Here is a 6395-nt window from a genome sequence, read left to right on the forward strand (position 1 = left end):
TTTGAAGTGGGGAAAAAGGAAAATAAAAAGTTTATTGAAATTTTTTTTAGGATTCTCTTCCTTGTTTCTAAATATTAATCTATATTAAAATAAAGTCATTTTTTTAATCAATGTGAAGTATGTTTTTAGATATCAGACCAAAATATTCTCACATACTTTTAATGTTATAAAATCCATAAACTCAGAGAAAAAGAAAAAAAGCATAAGGTTTGAATTTTCTAATGTCATGTGCTATATTTAAAAATGTAAATATCAACAAGGTACAGAGAAATTAAATAAACTGCAGGTATGCCTAGACTTGAATTAGGTTGATTACCTCACACTCCTTTCCTCAATTTGTCATAAACCACCTTCTTTCTAATCCTTTCTGTTTCTCTATATTTTTGATCGGTTCTAGCCTGATATTTTCACAGTCCATTTTAATACGTATTTTTTCCAGAAATTCTTCTGAAAGAAATGTGAACCAGTACTAACAAAATATAAGTTCAAGTTTCAATTCAATGCAATTTCAATAGATTCATGTACAAAACTGGATCGCATAAAAGAGTTTATTTGCCTCCCTCAAGTCCACTCTCCAGACATAAAAACTTAGCACAACCATTACACACACTGGTAATTTTTATTCTCAGTTTATTTGGTTTCTTCTTGTCTATTGTAATAAAACGTGGTATGTGGGAAAACAAAGTGTTCCAGATATTCTTTTGGCTTAAACTAAACTCTTGCTTTATCACACTGGGTACAAAACATTCACTTTGAACACTCTAGGTGGTTTTATTCACAATGGTGCCCTGTCTCATAAAATTAATTTCTCAGACATGTTCTATAGTAGACTAAGCAAATCCTTGATGGTTTCTGGAGGCTTTACAATAGCCTAGGAAATGTCACATTCTGCTGTGGTATGTTACACTTGTAATACTAGTGTCAGTAGTAATAGAACTATAGCTGTAGTCATTATAATCAAACTGTAAAAATAATGACACTGTGGAAATATATTTTCTTTCTCCCCAAGGATAGTTTCGGAGGGTTGTTCTACAAAGGGCTCTATGGACATATCTGAAATGACTGGTGAGATTCCTCCTATAAAATATTGTGACTATCACAGCACAGAGCTGAAGAAGCTATATATAAAGTGTGCTTATCAAGGACTTTTGGAATAGGTTCCCTTAAGATATCTATAGTTTCTACAACAGGAGAAAAATTCAAACATAACATTATTTAAGGAAGCAGTCAAGAAAGGCGAAGTGCTGTAAGACAGAGCCTAGCAAAGCATGATTTTAATGCTTACACAGGCTGGAAATTAAAACATCAAAAAATCAAACTTCTCAAAACAGAGATTAAGTCCATTCTAGCATGTGGGTCAAATCAAGTAATTATCTGACATTTTAATTGTAACATTTGAAGCAGCCTCAGTACAGAACACTCATCTAGATAGTTTTGTGTGTTTTATTCCAAGCTTCATTTATGTAGTGCACAATCTTTAGCTTTCTCCTTCAAAAGATGGGATCAAACACATAAAGACAGGTAAATGATTTTGTGAAAGGCTATGAGATGAGGTTCACAAAGAGTCTTGGGCATGAAGATGATAGCTCTCATAATGATTAATTCTCTGCCCAGCTCTGCAAATTCTCAAAGCCGGTTATAGACACTTAGGTTTCCAACTGTCACTGAAATCTTACTTCCCCCGCCCTTCAACAAGAATGATGAAGGACACTTTCTTCTTCAGCCTTGCCTATTTGTGATTAACAGCTTTTTTAGATGTGCACTGATATTATTTCAGACCAAAAAGAAACTCAAAGTTCATACTGCTGAGTAAAGGGTTATTGATTTAGCATAGTAAAGATAGTTTCTATCCTTTTTCATTGATGTCTTAGAAGCAAAGAGGTATGTGTTTTGCAGGAGCTATCTGGCATGGCATGACAGCATTTTTATTTAAACCAATGAATCTTAGTTGGCTTTAAATGAAATATAGAATTAGAGCTGCCCAACTCTGACAAAACAACTTCAAAAAATGACACCACTGTCAATGCTTAAATAACTTTACAACCAAAACTCTTATGCTTATAAACTCTTAGGCATGCAGGCAGTTCTGCAGCATTGTTGCTGATTTTTAAATGTGACTTTAATTCCTACCACACTGAAAACTCTGAAGCACCCCTTTTCATCTGGCTCGCAGACCTAGCTGAGGACTCAGTCGGGAAAGAAAATAAGGTCATAAAACAACACCGTTTACTTGTGAAGAGAAAAACAGACAATAATGCCTTTGACTTCCACCTCCTGAAGTGCTAAAAAGGGAAAGATCAACAACAAAATAGAAGAATTAGAAAGAATAGAATTGAAAAAAATAACAAAAAGAAAAAAATATTATATACAAATTTAAGGCAAATGACCTATATGCCTAGTTTTTAAACTGAATATTTCTTCCCTCACTGAAACACACAGTTTGTTTGCCCTGGGAGAAAACTGTCTAATAAAGTATTAGATAGCAACCAGTAAAAATACCTTGTTATTAAGTATATAAAGCTATCATATCCCGGCATTTTTAAGAGTCCAGGCCCTAGAAATACAGTGATGACCTAGGAATCTTCCCACCCATTTTGGAGTTTATATATGGTACAGAATACAAAATAAACAATAATGCTAAAACTCATTGGCAAAAGTACAATAAATTTCTCAAACTAAAGTTTTTCCCAACTATGTCATATGCAGTCTTGAACATTATCATTATACATTTAGGTCTCCATTTCCAAACCAAGTTTAATATAATATAAAAGCATTGATCTATTATGAATTATTATGGTAACATGTATTTTCCCCTAGCATTTCCAAGAATATTAAGAACAATTTATAAAAATACCTGAGACCTGGAAGACTGAAATCAGTTTGTTATGTTGTTATGTTTTTCAGTTTTCTTTGCATCATACTTTACATATAGATGACTTTCATTAAACAAGTAAGTTCTTTAAGAAGTCCGTTTCCTCAATGGGTAACTGGTAGCAGTTCAATGTATATTATCTGCTGGTAGAGAAAAGTAAGGAGATGCAAATGCTTTTCTCTGGGTTAATATATCATACCAGTAACCTATTAAAGAAGTTTGATCGTTATGTGACATGGTAACTATGCTTTTTTTGTAGCTAGAAGTGCTTGGTTGTGCATCTCTGTCATCACTCTCAGCATGTCATCCAAGCTAATGATGCAGCAAAGTGCTTTTGGTTTTTTTGATGCTACCGTGTGAAATTGCTTTTTAAAGTAAAAAAAGCAACTGAATATTTTAAGTGACACAGCCTATGCACCCTTGAAGACATGCAGGTTACCTCAAAATGGATTTACATAACATTTCTGTGTGATTAATACTGTGAAGCAATAACTTCCTCAAGTATATTTATTTGGCAGATTCATGAGGTTTTTAATGGATCTAGATTCAGTATTTCCATGAAGCAGTGACATTGGCTTTTATGTGAAAGACATGTTGCTAAGCTGTGCACTTTATACCAAGGGGCAGCCAGCACTGGAGTCACCAGCACTTATGTCAACAGCTACTGTGGATTAGAGAGCAACAGCACATGCATTCATGGGAGACTGAAATTAGCAACCTAATCATATTCACATATGAAGGCAGACAATTCAACTGTTACTTATATAAGGCTATATTCTGCCAGCTGACCATGAATAAGGAAGATCAGCATGAGTTTAACTGTTAAACTATTGCTTATTTTAACAATAATTTCTAACTGGAAACTATTACTTAGAATGAGAAATTAATAACAGTAAATCTTAAAGCTGTAGCCCCCTAAGCTAAACTGCCATTAATGAAAGAGTTAGTTATAAAATTGCTGAGAATCTGACCCTCCCAATATAAAATACATTTTAGACAAAACCTGTAAAAGTAGGAATTTGAGTGTATGTAGTGCATGTGTGGATCATATAAAAAAATAAGTAAATAAGAATAAAAAAGTCTGGTGTATGTTTACCAAAAACTGATCATGTTAAAAAGGAAGGTGACAATCAGACCCCACTGATGGTGTTAAAAAGGAAAATTACAATCAAGATTAAACAATAAACAGTGAATACTGAAGAGACTGTTGCAACAAATTAGAAGTAAAGCTGAAAGGTAATATAAAAGAACATGAAAATCATTAATGTTGGAGTAGACACCATGTAGAGGAAAAAGCAGTAGTGGGAAGCTGGTTTGGTACTGCCAAACTTCTACCAAGGCTGGAGAGGGTAGTCTTTCCGTCAGATCCTGTGAGCAGCCTGCACTTGTTCCTGGAGTGGCAGTACTGGGTGCAGCGTGTGGGGACTCACAGCCTGGGGGTGGTGGGGGGTGATGTGACCCTGTCACTGGCATTCACATTACCAAGTTGTAGGGAACAGCACGGGTGCATATAAAGCTGGAGTAGCCCCATCTCCAACACAGATGTGTGGTAGTAGGGGACCCTCCGGTGCCAGGAGAGAGATATCCACTTGTAGCCCGCGTATATTGTGAGAGTGTCTGTGGCCCCATAACTGTGAATGGATATTTGTATAGGTTTAGAATTTGCTGGGATTGTTTATAGAAGGCTGTTTAAATATCTGTAGGTGTTTATGAACATTTTGTAGGTGGCTAGTATTGTGGTATACCTGTTTTACTACTGATACTGATCCTTCTCATGTGGTTCATTGATTGCTGGTTAATTATAGATTGTTAATAATGTATAAAATGCTTTGATTTTTATTTGATTTAACTACCTAAACTGAGCAGTTTTTCTTTGGGACACAAATGAATAGGAAAGATACGGCAAAAATAAGTGTCACCCCTCATAGGTGAAAGGAAATGAATGCAATTGAGAGTATAGTGTAACAGTTTATGTAATTGATTTACCACTGTAGTGCAAAGAACTGATAGAGACAAGTCATGCCCCCTGGTACTCCCTTTTATTTTAAGCAGAATCAACTCTAATAGCAGAAACTGGAAAAGAAGTTAAGGGCAAAAATCTTGAAAAGTACTGAGATCCCATTTGAAATTACCAAGATTTAACAGGACCCTGTAAGAAAAATGCACTTAGATTCATATAGCCCATATAATTGTTTTACTTATGCTCAATATATTCTTTTGTGTAAGAACTGCAGCCCAGCAACGTCTTAAAATACATGCATTTTCAGGATTTCACTTTTGAATGTGTTAACTTCACATCTGCTCTCAAGTTTAAAGACTACTGTAAAAACTTTGTGAATTTTCACAATTGTTCCTAGATATTTGAAAGTATTTCATCAAATGAGTGGCTGATAACTAAGGGACTTGACAACCCAGAGACTGTACAAAGGTTTTCTGCAGATCTTTAAATATGAGGTTTTGAATATCCACAACCCAAGATAAGTAGATTTTCTGGATATTACTATTCACTTAAATACCTACATAATCTCAATTTTTTAACAAGATCTTGATAACTAGAAATTTCCAGTGCTAGAATAGCAACATTTTCTAATAGGATGTTGCACCTACTAAAACAGTAACAAGTTAATAATTAATCTTTATCTCTCACTTTTGCCAGAGATTTCAGTTTTTATTGTTTTCCTACTTCTGACGTTTATGATGTTACTCTGTGAAAGAACTACTAATGTCCATGAAGCTGCAGAGGTAACAGCAAGCTCTTGTTCAGTCACTATCATGAATTCCTATGTATCACCTATATGATGTAGCATGAGGCAGTTTCTCTATGTAAAATTTTGTATTTTTTTACCTTAGGGGTCTTGAAAGCCCTCCTGCTGGGGCCTTGTGTGCCAGGGCTGGGGTCCCAGCTCAGCATCAGCATGGCCATGGGCAGTTCTGTCCTGCTGATTGCTGAGGCGAAAGAATCTCAGGTGCCCAAAGGAGCTGTGGCCAGGACTGACCCTGTACAGATGGGGCCAGCCCTACACACTGGCTGAGGCTGTGGGATCAGCCCTAGCTGGTAAGTTCTTGCCCTGCCACCCTCAGGAGCATCCCCAATGGCTCCTGGTATCCTCGCCCCCAGGGAGCCTCTAGCTCCAGCTGTGCACTGACTACTATTTACTATATCTTTTCCCATAAGTCCTCCTTTAAGTGGTGTTCTCAAGAAATATGTGGCAGAAATACATCATTCCACAGCTTCTGCTCACATTAACATTCATTTTGTAACATGGATCTGACCTTGTGAAATGTCCTTCAAAAGGTTAATATGAATCTCCAAAGCCTCTTTGGGTTTAAGTCCAAAACCTGGGATTATCCCTGTTTAAATCAAGGCTATGGATTAATGAACATAATTTAAAGTTATTTGTTTAATTGCAACATTCTGGCATCTGTTGTGTTTTAATTTAAGTTTATGATTTTATAAAAACCCAACTTGTTTTCAGTTGGCATATTTAAACTTAAAGTAAAAATATACTTTTTGCATCATGAC

At 35.6% G+C, this 6395-nt stretch overlaps 1 long non-coding RNA gene across 2 annotated transcripts; it reads right to left on the minus strand.

The window, feature by feature from the left end:
- Positions 1-208: 208 nt before the first annotated feature.
- LOC130154533 (uncharacterized) lies at positions 209-5901 on the minus strand. 2 transcript variants are annotated; one of them, XR_008823782.1, is made up of 3 exons: positions 5718-5901; positions 2855-3012; positions 209-2282 (listed from the first exon to the last, which is right to left on the minus strand). It is a non-coding gene; the product is annotated as an uncharacterized LOC130154533 (long non-coding RNA). The 2 variants fall into 2 exon arrangements; XR_008823783.1 differs by having other exon boundaries at positions 2855-3015.
- Positions 5902-6395: the final 494 nt, after the last annotated feature.

This window comes from Falco biarmicus, chromosome 1 (assembly GCF_023638135.1).
Source record: "Falco biarmicus isolate bFalBia1 chromosome 1, bFalBia1.pri, whole genome shotgun sequence".
In the NCBI taxonomy this organism is placed as follows: domain Eukaryota; kingdom Metazoa; phylum Chordata; class Aves; order Falconiformes; family Falconidae; genus Falco; species Falco biarmicus.